Genomic DNA, 15,578 nt, shown 5'->3' with positions numbered 1-15,578 from the left:
GGCGCGGCCCCCCTTTCCTTCTCCCTCTCCCACTCCTTCCCCCTTTCCCCCTCCGAAAGAAGGAGGGGGGCCGACTAGGACTAGGAGTCCTAGTGGGTTTCTCCCCCACTTGGCGCGCCCCCTAGGGCCGGCCTCCTCCCCTCTCCTCCTTTATATACGGGGGCAGGGGCACCCCAAAGCACAACAGTTGTTTCTTAGCCGTGTGCGGTGCCCCCGTCCACAGTTTACTCCTCTAGTCATATTGTCGTAGTGCTTAGGCGAAGCCCTGCACGGATCACATCACCATCACCGTCACCACGCCGTCGTGTTGACGAAACTCTCCCTCGACACTTTGCTGGACCAAGAATTCGCGGGACGTCATCGAGCTGAACGTGTGCAAAACTCGGAGGTGCCATACGTGCGGTGCTTGATCGGTTGGATCGCGAAGACGTTCGACTACATCAACCGCGTTAAGCTAACGCTTCCGCTTTCGGTCTATGAGGGTACGTGGACAAACTCTCCCCCTCTCGCTTCTATGCATCTCCTAGATAGATCTTGCGTGATCGTAGGAATTTTTTTGAAATTGTATGCTACGTTCCCCAACTGGTTCTTGAGATCCTCTCTTCTCTTGTTCTGGATGGTGTGGCCGCAACTAGGGTTCTCTTCCTCCCTCGGGCCATCCACGAAAGTGGCTTTTATAGATGTGGTGGAGCTGATGGCAATCCATATGTCCGCTCATATGAGCGCTTGCGGTCATATGGAACGCCGTCTTTTGCTCTGCTGCGCCTGATGGCATGCGTCTATTAATGGAAGTTGCTCCATTTGGCTTGATTAGTAGCAATCCCTCTTGGTTTCCTTCCATAATTGATATTTCCTGCCAAACATTGGGAAAATGGATTTTCTTCTCTTTCGAGAGATTAGCGTTAGAAATATCAGAAGAGTAATAAAAAACTGATGAAACCAAGTAAGAATCACTAGGAAAAACATCGCAAATTCTCGAGCCATCAATAGCCTATGTTTATCCTGTCAGAATTGTGAAAGATGTTGATGTCTTATCTGGTAGAACAAAGTACCCCACTATTTTCTTTGTGTTTGGATGCATGAATATATCTTCTGTCCTATTGTGTTTGGCAGACCCTTTTTACACACTGCTAGTGTTATGGCTGATTGTTGAAAAAAAAGGTAGAAGTTTTTGCGGTGCTAATCAACCAAATACTTATGAACAATGTGAAAGATAATTTTGCACAAATTGCTTCAATAGTAATTCATCTAGCTTACGCACTAGAGAAATTTTGACAAATCATGAAAGTCTTATTAATTTAAAAGACGGACGGCAAATTAGTGAAATCTTTCACTTTCAACTACCACTCTTGAAATTTAATATCCCACCTGATCATTTGTTGAAACCTCCGCCTCCTTCAAAGGGAGATCCATTGTCTGAATTAAAACCTCTACCGGGAAAGTATACTTATCTAGATGGAAAAAAGTCTATCATGTTATTATCAATGCTAACCTTTTAGGACAAGAAGAAGCAAGATTATTGGAGGTGTTGAGAACACATAGAGCTACTATTGATTATACTCTGGATGATCTTAAAGGGGTCATCCCAACTTTATGCGCCCACGGGATCACCTGGAATCGGATGCAAAGCCTTTTTTTAACCTTTAACAGTAGGAGAACCTTCTACTGTGAATTAAATTAAAGAATGGGCCACAATGTACAAAGAGTTTACATGCCCATGAGATGGGGTAGAGTGAAACACTAGACTATAGAGGCTAGGATAGAGGGGATAGAGTCTTTGTGCTTCTCCTTCACCCTATGAGTGAGGAGAGAAAAATCTTCCTTGAATCTTCTTAGCCAGGATTCTTTTGATGGTGCAATTCTCCTAAAGTGCTTGTTGTTCCTCTCCTTCCAAATACTCCAAGCAGCCAACAGAAATGTTTCCATGAAGAGGGGTCGGTTCCAACCAAGTTTGGCCTCTGATATCCTTTGGATTGTTGTCTCCCCCGCAGCCCAGGGAATATGAAGGGCTTCCCAGCAATGGAAGCTGAAGGAGCACTCAAAAAATAGATGTTCCAGAGTTTCTTCATCGGGAGAGTCGCAGAGAAGGCAGCTGTGATCCTCTCCAATATTATAATGCCTTCTTTTGAGCATGTTGCGAGTGTTTAACCGATCAACCAGGAGGAGCCAACCAAAAACTTTAATTTTCATCGTGGCCCTTGATTTCCATATCCACTTGAACGTGTCATGAGCATGCATGTCTCTGAAGTAGTATGTGTAATATCTGTGCGCAGAGTAAACTTTCGAGCCCCACGAGTAAGTCCAGCTGTCCATTGATCCATTTAAAGTAGTGTTTGCCATTTGAAGTTGCAAATCTTTCACTTCATCAAAAGCTTGGCTAGAAAGGGGGAGATGGAACGTCTAGTTAAGGGAAGTTGTAGTTAGGAATCCTTGAACCGAGATATCACCAACGTTGCTTGAATCCTAAAAAGAAAGAAGTGGTGAAAGGTGAAATTCTTTAGCTTTTGGAAGAAAATATTTATCTATCCCATCTTTTATAGTACGTGGGTAAGTTATGCTCATTGTGTCCCTGAGAATGGAGGTTTAGCTGGTTGTTCCTATTGAAAACAATGAACTAATTCCTTAGAGGACTGTGGTTGGTAATAGAGTGTGCATTGGTTATAGGAAGATGAATAAGGCTACTAGAAAATATCATTATAGTTACCTTTGATTAACCAAATGTTAGAAAGGTTGTCTAAGCACATGGTTACTTGTCCTTTTGGAACTTATGCTTATAGACATATAAGAGGTATAAGAAATACATGTTTCTTATACATAGAGTGTTCTTGATGGTTATTTTGGTTTCTGTCAAATACATGTTTCTCATGAGGGTCAAGAGAAAAGGTAACTTTACTTTCCTTTTGGAACTTATGCTTACAGACATATAACTATTGGTTTGTGTAATGCACCAGCCACATTTTAAAGATGCATGACTGCCATATTCATGGGCTTTGTTGAACAAATTACCGAGTTCTTCATGGACATTTTTTCCATTTATGGGACATCTTTCGATAATTGTCTATGCAATCTCGATAAAGTTTGCAGTGGTGTGAAGAACGCAACCTAGTCTTGAATGGGAGAAGTGCCACTTCATGGTGAATGAATGTATTGTTCTTCGACATAGAATCTCTGAAAGGGGTACTAAAGTTGATAGAACTAATATAGAGGCTATAGAGAAACTACCTTCTCCTAGAGATATAAGAGGTGTAAGAAGCTTTCTCAGGTATGCTAGTTTTCATAGGAGGTTTATTAAAGATTTCTCTAAAATATATATGCCTCTTAGGAATTTAAAGGATGTACCATTCTCTTTTGATGATGATTGTGTAGAAACTTTTGAAATCTTAAAGAAAGCCTTAGTTACTGCACCTGTTATACAACCTCTTGACTGTAATTTACCTTTCGAAAGTATGTGTGATGGTAGTGAGTATGCAGTAGGGGTTGTCCTTGGACAAAGAGTTGATAACAAACTTGATGTCATTCATTATGCTAATAAAAGCTTGGATGATGCCCAAAAGAATTATGCTACTACTGAGATTTTTTTTAGCAATTATATTTGCCTGTGAAAAGTTTAGATCTTACATTGTTGATTCTAAAGTAGCCATTCACACTGATCATGCTGCTATTAAATATCTCTGAACAAGAAAGATGCTAAACCAAGACTCATGGTGGGTTTTGTTGTTGCAAGAATTTAACTTACATATTGTTGATAGGAAGGGTGAAGATAACCCTATAGCCGATCATTTGTCCAGAAATGCAAAAAAGATTTGTTAACCCACAAGTGTAGGGGGTCGCAACTTTTATCAACCAAGTTTTAGCATCATCTTTAAGTGAAAAGGGAAAAGTTTAAGCATAAAGAATGTTGATTTCTAACTTTCTTCACAGAGGTAACAAGAGATTTAAATTTACAGATATGATCAACAACGTTTTCATTTTCATGGTCATGGAATGCATGTGGTTCAACCAAGGTAATTACTTCGGGGTCAATAGAGAATTCATAAGCATCATCTTTAATGTATATAGGAGAAGAATAAAAATCATCATTTGGAAGAAACATGTCCCCTAAGCAACAATATGTTCAAAATATGCCTAGTGGTGGTGTAATAAGCGTGTTCAAAACTATAGAACAATCATAAGCAACATTAGTACCTAAGGTGGTACCTCTTCTTGTCTTGGAAGGAACGGTCTGTGGCTTGAGATCTTGAGTTTTTTCCATGAAGGATAATAAATTCAGCAGACAAGTAATCACCAAATTAACCTATAAATAGAGCCATGGTCCCCGACAACAACGCTAGAAGTGTAGGATATCGCAACGATGTTAATCGTTTAATCCTAGATGCTTTGTCATCCCCTTTTGTAATTCTAGTTGTTGTCTTCGATGAGAAGTATGACAACCCGAAATTATTGATTCGACATGGAGGGAACCAAAGAATGCTTATGAGCTTTAGCACTTGAGTTGTCAATTCAACTACACCTGAATATAAATACTTGCTCGAGATTAGTAGCAAACTTATAACTTTTCAAGTGTATAGGGATTTTGAACCGTGTGTGGTGGACCAATCTGCACTAGTGGTACGTCATGTTAGTTTAGTGTTATGTACTCACAAACTTTATATACCCGCAAAATCCATGGGTATGTCATCTACCTTGTGAGTTATAGAAATTACTGGTGGGTATATGCCTCGTATAAAAAAGTTTATAATTCAACTTATGTTACACGTGACCTTTTGACAAAGATGTATATAAATTTTTTTAATGTAAGATATAGAATCTATAATTTAATATTTGCAGCTTAGCCAAGACCTGAGTCAATCATGTTACAATGTAGGCCATATGTAGCTCTCATGTCTCAAAATCTGAGTAGTCAGTAACACAAAAAAAAAACTCAAGCTGCAATTCTATAGGCGTTCTTTTTTTTTTGCGAAAGAATTATATAAACGTTCTTGATCAAATCGTTTCCCTTGTAGTACATACAAAAAGGTAGCTGAACAATTCACGAAACATGTCGAATTCACCTTGCATGACAAAACCAACACATGCACGTTTGTTCCAGAAAGAAAAGAAAAGAAACGATAGAAATCCATAAACAACCATGGAGCGTATTTATTAGACTAAGCTAATGATTGTCACTCACGCAAGTTAATCTATAAACCACAAGCAACTCATCAAGCACGGCGATCACGGCAAGGGCATCATCCTCGTTATCTAGGCAAAGGTGGTGAGATGTGCAAAAGCGCCCTAAAAAAACATGAACTCTCCACCCTAAAAAAACATGAACTCTCCACACCGCCATGTCTAGCTCCCTGGATCCTATAGAGATGTATGGCTCAATGGCTGCAAGCCGGTCCATATCTAGATTGACGTAACAGAAACTAGTCGAATCAGACGTACCTCAGCAGAGCATCAACAATCAGGTTTGGTTCTCGCAAAAAAAAAAAAAACAATCAGGTTTGGTTTTGAAACCTCACCTTGGCGCCTCGACCAACCGTCGTCGTGGTGCAGTAGGACCGTGCTACGGTATGGATTGCATCCGGTCGAGGGTGAGGTGCTTATGTGGTGGCAGAAGCTCTTCGATGACCGGCCGCGGCGTGTGCACAATGGGTATGTGTCAATGCAAGAGATATAGGAAACAGGATGAGGTACTTCTTTTGTTGTTGTTGCATTGTGTAGGATGAGGTATTAGAGCAGCAAAGAAATATAGGAGCTGCGGAGCGTATCAAAGAGTCCAAACGTTGATGCTATCTCATGCAAGGAAAGTTTTGCATGCAAAATAACTAGGAAACAAATCAAACTTGCGGCTAGTTGCCTCCAAACAAAAGCACTAACAAGTTTGACCCAAACGGAAGCACAATTTATGACTGTTGAACCCTGGAAGATGAGAAGGAATCCACCACATGATGGCTTAATGAGCAAAACATTGATGAAAGGCTTGTTTAACTTGATTTTTTTTGTTTTAAATTGGTTTTAGTTTAAACTAAAACACTAAAGCCACGACACGAATTATGGAATGGGGGGAGTACCATGCAATAGTACATCTATCTAGTCTAGCATAAAGAATGCCAAAGGAAGTTGGATATACGTCCTATAGTGGCAAAGGTAAAATTCATACTGCGCTAAGAAATGCGAAACTTGACAACAAGTGGTGGGACTATATATATAGCAAACAAAAAATACCATATGGATAAACATAGCAAACTACATTTCGAAATAACTAAAAGTAGTGTACCAGTGTAAATACATTCATGTATAGCAGAACCATGGCTTCAAAAATATGGCCGCAGTAAGTTATCTCTGATGCCCGATTACCTTGGAAGTCCTGCGATTCAAGGAAACTGCTTGAAATGCTTCTGCGAGCCCTAATAAAATGTAAAGACCCGTCACCGCGTTGTACGACTAGGAGTGCTCACTGCAGTCCACAAAGCTTAGAAATGAGATGGAGAAGGTTGTTAGAGATATATTTGGGATACTTGTATTTGGTAGTCTAGGATTTGTAATCCGTCTCCTACCTTATCTTCAGGAGAGGCGTCTTGCCCTCCAAGTCTTGTACTCAATATATACTCGCCCTCGAGGCTCAATAATACAACGAAATATTCCACCAAACCTCTCTCTCCCTTCTAACCTGGTATCAGCCTAACCGATCCAAACCCTAGCCGCGCCGTCGCTTCCGCTCCGCGCCGCCCCCGGGGCGGTCGGTCTCCATGATCGCCGCCGGGGGCCACGCCGCCCGTACCTAGGGTTCGTCCGCCGGCCGTGTTGGCCGGCTGCCCTAGAGAGTCTTTTTCCCGAGCCCTTGCTCCGGATTTTTTCGCTCTCTCGCCGGTCGTTTTTTGATCGGCGTTTTTCTTTGTGGTTTTCCGATCTATTCTTAATCGGTTTGCGTCGCCCGCCGCCGCCGTCGATCCCCGTGCGCCTCTACTCCGACCCGGCGCGACCAGCCGGCCTCTCCTCCGACCCGGCGGCCACGCGCGCCGAGGCGGCCCGTTCGGGCCAGCCGCCGTCCGCGCATCGGTCCGCCCGCCGCCCTGCGCCGGTCGTCACCGCCCTGTTCCGACCGGGACACCTGCATCGCCGCGACCCGGCGGCCTCGTGCCATGCATCGGCCAATCATAGCCGACACTCGCGCGCCGGCCCGCCCATCGATCCACATCATCCGCCTCCGCCGCGTCTGCACGGCGGCCCGGTACCTAGCCGGCCTCGTCCTCGGCTGCGTCGGGACGGCTGCGTCAGGCTCATTGGCTGCCTCAACTCGGGCGCCGCTGCTCCGTTGGTCACTCGGGCCTCGCTGCCTGGGCGCCGGCGTTGCTTTGGCAGCCCGGGTGCCGGTGCTGACAAGCTCGTCCGCAAGACGTCCCACGCCGTCCGTCGTCGCCAGCTTCATCTCGGACTCCGCCGCCACCACGTCTCCACCGAGCAGCGTCCCCAACCTCGCGCGCGATCGGCTTGATCATCCGCTCGCCGCCGCGATCCGCCTCATCTACGCCGCGCGACCGACCTGGCCCGTCGGTTACGCGCGCCTCCGCAGGTCCCGTGAAGATCGTCCCCGAGTTCAGCGCGCCTCTCCACCGATCGAGCATCGGGCTGCCGCTGCGTCGCCCCGTCGGGCCGCAGTGCCGCCGCCCCGTGGTTCTCCTCGCGGCTGCATCGACTCGTGCGTCGCCGCTGCGTCGCCCCTTCGGGCCGTAGTATCGCGATACGCGGTCACCGCCGCCGCCCCGAGGCCGTCCCCGCGGTTGCACCGACTCGCGAACCGCCGTTGTGTCGCCCCTTCGGGCCGCAACGTCACAGTCAGTGGTCCCCGCCGCCGTCCAGAGGTCTTCCCGCCGTCGCCCCGACCCGCCTGCCGCAACTGCGTTGCCCCTTCGGGCCGTAGTGCCGCGGCCCGTGGTCCGCTCCGCCGTCACCGCGCGTCGACCTCCCGTGGTATGCGCCGCGCCGTCTCCCTTGGCGCGGGAACGCCACCGTCCGCGCCGATCTTCGTCACGCTGTCAGGGTTCTTCGCCTATTTCGAGCACCGCCACCGCACTCCTAACCTAGCCACCGCCGCCGCTCTTCTTTGGCCGCCGCCGCGGCTACCTCCGTAGCTGTCGCCGCCGCCCGTCCACCCCACTTCGTCTTCGTCCAGCACCAGCTCGTCGCCAGCGTCGCCGTCATCTACCCCGACCGCTTCATCTACTCCGACAACCGTGGGCGACATTGGCCCCGCGCCGATTGGCGCCGCAACCGTCGTCGAGTCCTTCTCTGCTGGCCTCTCCAACCTCTTCAACATGGCGTACAGCTCGTGCAGGTCCCAGTCTACGCATGCCCGGTGCTGGCAACACCGCCGAGTGCCTTCGTCCACGACGTGTCCCCGGGCCTGGCAAGCCTGGTGCGGCGCTTCGTCAACTTCGTCTTCGACCGTCTACGCATGCGCGGTGCTGGCAACACCGACGCGTGCCTTCGTCTACGATGTGTCCCCGGGGTTGGCAAACCCGGCGCGACGCGTCGTCAACACCATTCTCCTTTCTGGCGCATCACTTCTTCGACACCACTGCGCCCATGACTAACTCGGCGCCTCCTTGCGCCTGCGGCTCCACGGCGACTCCCTCGACACCGGCTACCCCGACTCGACATCGACCACGGTGTTCTTCGCACGGCTACCTCGACCACGGCTACACCACCCTACGCTCTCGGCTACATCGACATCGGCACAAAGGGCTATCATCCGCTTGAGCAACTCGTCGGCTTCCTCTACAGTCAACGCGTCCGCGACGCGACACCGTCCACGACGCTCCCGCTAGGACTGCGGGGGGATGTCAGTTCGTCGGCTGCTATTCTCTCCAGTCTGACCGTCTGCGACGCTCCTGTTGTTCGCAACGCTACCGCTACAACTGCGGGGGGATGTTAGAGATATATTTAGGATACTTGTATTTGGTAGTCTAGGATTTGTAATCCGTCTCCTACCTTATCTCCAGGAGAGGCGTCTTGCCCTCCAAATCTTGTACTCAATATATACTCGCCCTCGAGGCTCAATAATACAACGAAATATTCCACCAAACCTCTCTCTCCCTTCTAACAAAGGCAACGCATACCTTAACCAAGGTGCTCACTCGTCGTGACGCGGCACCACGTAGGAAGCGCTGGCTTTTCTAGAAGAGAACGAGATAAACTTGTGCGCGGCATTCGATCGTCAATGCCAACGACCGACATGAAGAGCCTGCGGAGAGGAACTCATGCAAAATCTCCACATGAACTGTCCACACCTCCATGTCTCGCTCCTAACTCCACGCATGTAAAATCTGCACACATGCAAACCCTGGATCCTATAGAGATCGTAAAGTATAGCTGCAAGCCGGTCCATATCTAGATTGACGTAACAGAAATTAGTCGAATCAGACGTACCTCAGCAAAGCATCAACACCCAGGTTTGGTTTTGATAACTCGCCTTGGCGCCTCAAGGTCGACCAACCGTCGTCGTGGTGCACTAGGACCATGCTGCGGTCTCCATTGCAGCCGGTCGAGGGTGAGGTGCTTATGTGGTTGCCGAAGCTCTTCGATGACCGGCCGCAGTGTGTGCACAACGGGTATGTGTGATATAGGATTTATTGTTGCATCGTGTAGGATGAGATATTGGATTAGTGAAGAAATATAAGAGCGAAATGACTCCCTAGCGATCTCATGCAAGGAAATTTTTGCATGCAGAATAATTAGGAAACAAATCAAACTTGAGGCAAGTTGCGTCCAAACAAAAGCACTAATGAGTTTGACCCAAACAGAAGCATAATTTATATGACTATTGAACCATGCAGGATAATGAGTTTGAACCACCATGCAGGATTAGAAGGAATCCGCCACATAATGACTTAATGAGCCAAACATATGGTGTTGAATGACCTGTTTCAACTTGAGTTTTTTGTTTTTTGGACCGTTCCATAATTCTTGTCGTGATTTTAGTTCAAAATTTGAACTAAAGCCACGAAAAGAATTATTGAACGGAGGGAGTAATATGCAATATCTATGTAGCAAAAAGAATACCAAAGAAAGGTGTGTACATCGTATAGCGGCAGAGGTAAACTTTGTACCGTGATAAGAAATGCAAAACTTGACAACAAGTGGTGGGACTATACTAAACAAATACCGTATGGATAAACATAGGGAACTACATTTCGAAATAATAAAAGTAGCTAGTGTGGCAGTGTGAAAACATATTCCTGTATAGCAGAACCACATGGCTTCAGAAATATGAGCGCACTAATTAAGTCATCTCTGATCGACACCAGTTACCTTGAAAGTCCTCCAATTCAAGGAAACAACTTGAAATCCTAGTTGCCACAAGCCCGCGAATAAAATGTAAAAGAAAAAAAAAACGTTGTACAAAGCGAAGAAATGAGATGGGGAAGGCAAGATATATATACCTTAGCAAAGGTGCTCACCACGTAGGAAGCTCTGCGGCTTTGCTTTTGTAGAAGCGGACGAGATGAACTTGTGCTCGGCATTCGTTCGTCGATGCCAACGACCGACATGAAGAGGCTAGGGAGAGGAAAAGCTCTGCCTAGCCTAGGCCATGACTAACCGCACTGTGCTACTGTATATACTAGTAAGAGCTATACTGCTATAGCTAGTGGTCCATTTAATAGGCCGAGGCACCTATGAGAGATGATGCGCGCTGTCTCCCATGGTTTCCACCCAATAAAGGTAGCTTTCTTTTTTCACAGTTGTATTTTTTATATATTTATTTAAAGATTAAAGAAAGAAGAGACGATTCTTGGTTCTCCATCACCCAGCTCGCTCGCTAGCTTGTGTCAGTAGATTAGATTATACTAGATTTTGTTGGGCGGTGGAAAAATGAGTCGCGCATGCATGTGCGTGCGACTAGCTTTTGTGTTTCTTTCTTCTTCTTTTTTTTGAAGTTGGTGGCTAGCTTTTTTTTGTTTTTTCTAAGTTGGTGGCTAGCTTTTGTTGGGTGGTGGAAAAACGGTGGCGCGCATAATGTGCGTCAGTGCGTGGGACCTGCCCACGACAACTTTGCTTGATCGATCGCACATGCCCACACGCGACGCGAGAGAAACGGATTCACTGCAAACTAATCCCGTCAAAAAAAAAAAAAGACGCGTGTGTTTAGTTTTGTGAGCGATCTAGCGCGTGTCGTGCATAGCAGAATGAATCATCGCTATCGCTCCCACGAATAATAATAAAATAAAATAAAAGTTTACGACTCATGAGTCATCACCGCGAGTGCAGTCCACAAAGCCAAGAAGAAGGTGATAAAGCCTTACCTAAAGCAGAAGATGCTGCCGGCTTCATCATCAACGCGCCCCACCACGTACGAAATCGTTGATTTTCTGGCCTCGGCTCGGCTGTAAAGCGATCCGTCAAAACCAACAATCCCACAGGATGACACTGCAACTCTGACTAGGCTAGGCCATGTTAATTTTATTTTTTGCGAGGATAAGGTAGGCCACGATGACCGAGAGCGGATGGACGGCGAGCAATCCCTTCCGCCCCTGGTTTTGATCGGGGACGCAGCGGGCGCTCCACCGCACCGTGTTTTATATAGGAAGTAGTACAACTAGTGGACCCGTTTAATGGACCAAGCAGGGCTGACAGTGACGCTTTAATGGCCCATAACTTGCTAACCCAGGACCGGACTGGTCTGGCCCAGGTGCACTCTTCGTCCATTTCAGATGTCCATCACAGCATTTGGAAAAAAAGTTTCACGACGTATTTGGAAAAAATGTTTAACACATATTCGAACAACAAATGTTCTGTCTTCCAAAAAATATTAATCATGCATTTCAGATGTTAACGTGTATAAAAATGTTTCTAATGTATATGGGAAAGATGTACAGCGGGTCTGAAAAACAATAGACATCAAAACATACATATGAAAAAACTGTTAATCATGTATTTAGAAATCATAAAGATATATTGAAAATTTTACAACATGTATTTAAAAATTTGAACAGAAAAACATAAATTTTATAAAATGATGACTGTGTATAAATAAATGTTAATCATATATTTTCAAAATGTTAAACATGTATTACAAAACATCCTGATATATAACTAAAATGAACAATGTTTATGAAAAAAAGAAGTCATAAAATCTTTTTTTAAATGTTAATCATGTATATAAAATATATTAAACATGTATAAATAAATGTTCCTAATGTACACAAAAAATGTGCCAATGTGTATGAATAATGTAGCCATGTTTTGAAGAATAAAAGAAAAGAAAAAACAAAGAAAGATGGTGAAAGACAAATTTGGGGTCTGTAAAAAAGTTCACTGTTCATATATTGTTCTAACCCAATTTGTCTTTTTTGCTAAGAGCTACTCATATGTCCAAATGATCTGAAATTTGGAGCGCATCTCACGCACCAAATTATCTACCATGCAAAAAATGGATTTTTCTGAATTTTTCTAGTAGTTGTTTTGAAAAAAAAACTTGACCGGGTGCAGATAAGCTTGGGATCATAAACGGATATTCGAGTAAAAGGAAGAAAGAGAAAAGGAAAGAAAATTCAGTGAAAACCGTTAAAGAAACGAAGAAAACCAGTGAAACAGAAAACTGGTGAAGAAAAACATAAAACCGAAATATAGGTCTCCCGCAACACCAATGTAGTTTGATGGTTCAACATTTTTCTGTGGAGAAGATTGGGTCAACACTTCAGCTAGTCCCTGTTAAGATTTCATTGACCCCGGCGCACTACAAAACAAAAGCCCAAAGTCTTAGCCCAGTTAGACAATTACACTCGCACAGAAGCATTGATCTGGTTGGAAAAATAGAACTCAACCCACAAAGCTGGTATTTATCGATCTGGCTAGTTATAATGCTTCGGCCCCGAAAAATACCAGGATACACTTGGTTGTAGATGAACCCCATAAACTATTTTCTAGGGATTTTTTAGCCATTCAGGAAAAAAAGTTAATGATTTTTTGAACTTTTTTCGAACAAACTTGACATGTTGGCCTACTCACTACAAAAATGACAATAAAAAACTCCCCATAAAATCTGAGCATAAAAAAATCGGAGCGAATAGTACTTCTAATATAGTGTTGATTTTGACCTTGTCCTGGACAACACCACGAAAGTCATTTTGTTCCTAAATTTCTTACGTGAGCGTAACGTTTCATCAAATTTGTTGCCAACTGTATGTTTCATGATGTTTCGACCATTTTTTATATTACTATTATTTTTTTGAAAAACAGGTTCATACGCCCCAATGTTCCATTCGTTCCTTTTCGTCCCGGAACTCTCACAACTCTCTCTCTCTCTCTCTCTCTCTCTCTCTCTCTCTCTCTCTCTACAAAACATGTACACGATGGACGCCTCCCAATCATATCGATCCACAATTCTTGGTTTCGAAAAAGAAAAAAATGATCCCCAGTTCCTCTGCAGGGCCACTACAATCAATCTTAGCAACCCTCTTGGGGAGCTACACAACGGTGGGGCGCCGGTAATTTCTGTTCAGTGATGTCGGCCTGCCAGTCGAGTCGGCATAATTAGTAATCCTACGATTTTTACATTGACTGCTTCAACTCTTCCTAGGGGGGCTCCTATATAGCACTCTTTGCGGCAAAGAGTCGTCGTGTCGCACAGGCGGATCTCCAACTCGACCAGCCCATGATCACCAGTGAACTTGTATTGTAGGTCCAAAAGAATTTGAGCTCGCCAGGAATCGAACGCACGCGCTGCAACCAACTGAGCTAGTGAGTGTTACTAATTAGTTAGCAGCGCCAATTTTTATGAACAAAACCACGGCACTGATCCGAGTTATTTTTGAAATTTTGAATGCAATTTTTTAACTGACAGTTTTGTGAAAATCAAACACTTTTCAAAATTGTGAATTATTTTTTTAATAAACATTTTCGAAAAGTAGGTACATTTCCGAAATCATGAACACTTTTTTCCAATTCCAAAACAAAATTGGGCAAACGTTTGTTTTTTAAAACTCCAAACAAACTTTTTAAAACACGTTTTTTTAATTTGTGAATTTTTTAAACAAAATATTTTTTTAATTTGTGAATAACTTTTGAAAATGGGCATATTTTTTGAAATCCAGAACATCTTTTGCAAAGTTGTGAAATTTTTTAGCAGAAACATTCCAAACATTTTTTGGAAAAACACAAGCAACTTATCTAATGCATGAACATATTTGAAAAAATTGAACATTTTTTTATTTATGACCTAACAATGAAAACACAACCTTTTTTATTTTTGATATATTTTAAAAGCAACAACATTTTTTGAAATTTCCAAAAAATAAAAATGAAATTTTTTTGTAATACGCAAGCAAAATTTGAAAATGTGACATTTTTTAATTTATGAAGACAACCTTTTATTAAAATTTGATCATTTTTAAAAAAGCACAAACATTTTGAAATTTTCAAACATTTTTCTAAAATAAAGTAAACTCGAAAAACAAAAAAAAGGAAAGAAATAGAAACGGGAAGAGCAAAAAAGAAAATATTTGGAAAACCAGTACATGAAAAGGTTCCCAAAACAAGGACGAAGAGCGCGGACGAGACAAGAGACAACTATGAAGGAATTTTATGTTACACATACATGATGTTAATTCAAAGTATTTCCATCAAGCCTTCCAACAAATACATAGGGTTGTAGGGCTATGCCTCAGCCCATGATCTTACAGAATTACTCACGGATGGCGATCATATTGCAAGAAGAAACCATGGCGATTAGATTGCAAGAAGATACCATGGTGGAACACATCAAGAGGAATGATTGATTGATTGGTAATGTCTTACAATAGTTGCCTAATGCAATTCACGATTACTAGGTGTGGCTAACTTGGCTGAGTGCTTCAGTGGTGGTGATGAAGATGGCTATGAGGTGAAGATGGAAAATGGCGACGTCTAGAGTTTCTAGATGTTGTGGATGACGAAGATGAAGGTCTCAGCGATCTTCCCTTGCTCTTCTAGCATGGGGCAATTTATAAATTTTGTTTGATTGGATCAAGGGATGTCGTTGGAAGTCCATACGATCAAGCATACAAGTGCGTGCGCTCGTATGGAACACCGTCTTGCACTTTGTTTCTTCTTGTGCGCCTCCCACTTGATCCTCTGCATCTCCCATTTACTCATTTTTATGTATTGGCTTGATTTAGTCTGTATTTAGCAATTTCCCGTGGAAACAAAATAAAGATAGGATTTTTGGGATCCCTTGCATTCATTAGTCATTGGTAGCAATATCAGAGCAGATATCTCGGTTTTTATGAAATAACTTGGTTTAAACTCAGGTTTCATGAGCGTAAAACAAAGGGCCTTTTTTGTTTTCTACTACGTTTCTGTACACGGGACCCTTTTTTCCCACGAGCCATGGATGCATGTGATCCACAGTTATCTTCCTCCTCAGAGGCCGGCCCCAAAACAGGGAAAAGCAGCTTAGAGTCCATCATTCTCACGAGATGGGTGCAGAGCGATGGAACCGGTTTGGCGGAATGTTTACGGTGACGACGCGGCGCTAGATGTGTCGGCTATTGCAGTGATGGGAGCTCGAGACTCGGAACTCCCGAACCTTTATCCCAGTACTGTATGCTCCCGCG

At 44.0% G+C, this 15,578-nt stretch overlaps 1 long non-coding RNA gene across 3 annotated transcripts; it reads right to left on the bottom strand.

The window, feature by feature from the left end:
* Positions 1-366: 366 nt before the first annotated feature.
* LOC109756525 (uncharacterized) lies at positions 367-13,676 on the bottom strand. Of its 3 annotated transcripts, XR_012183499.1 has the most exons (4): positions 9,415-13,660; positions 9,105-9,335; positions 4,186-6,392; positions 367-2,463 (listed from the first exon to the last, which is right to left on the bottom strand). It is a non-coding gene; the product is annotated as an uncharacterized lncRNA (long non-coding RNA). The 3 variants fall into 3 exon arrangements; XR_006664796.2 differs by having other exon boundaries at positions 6,263-6,392; positions 9,105-13,676; XR_012183498.1 differs by having other exon boundaries at positions 9,105-13,662.
* Positions 13,677-15,578: the final 1,902 nt, after the last annotated feature.

This window comes from Aegilops tauschii, chromosome 5 (assembly GCF_002575655.3).
Source record: "Aegilops tauschii subsp. strangulata cultivar AL8/78 chromosome 5, Aet v6.0, whole genome shotgun sequence".
Lineage (NCBI taxonomy): Eukaryota > Viridiplantae > Streptophyta > Magnoliopsida > Poales > Poaceae > Aegilops > Aegilops tauschii.
Note: the sequence above shows the minus strand (reverse complement) of the source record. Positions and strands in the feature narration are given on the sequence as shown.